The sequence below is a fragment of the Penaeus monodon genome, chromosome 29, assembly GCF_015228065.2.
Source record: "Penaeus monodon isolate SGIC_2016 chromosome 29, NSTDA_Pmon_1, whole genome shotgun sequence".
Lineage (NCBI taxonomy): Eukaryota > Metazoa > Arthropoda > Malacostraca > Decapoda > Penaeidae > Penaeus > Penaeus monodon.
The window spans coordinates 31,728,658-31,729,033 of NC_051414.1; positions in this window are offsets into that span (position 1 = coordinate 31,728,658).

The following is a 376-nucleotide window of genomic DNA, read 5'->3' on the forward strand; positions in this document are numbered from 1 at the left end:
GAAAAATCACTTGAAATTTGTTTCAAGCATTGAGCATAGTACTTTATCATATTCAAATCTGCATAAATCCACAATATGATTCCAACAATACATAATTCAATACTAAAACACCTTGAATGTAAAAAAGCCTTTTATACTTTTTACAAAATGACAAACAACCACTTGGCCAAATATTCAATATACAATCAGTTTAGATGTGTTTGTTTGGCGATAACACAACGATCTGCTAAACAAACTGATGTTATTTAAGTCTCAAAATATTATCATATACCAGTTATGGGTCTACGTAGAGTCAAATGTATTCAGCTTACTTTCTCTGTAAAAAAACGACTTTATCAATTAAAGAAATTGTAACTACCTATGGGTTTAATGAGTG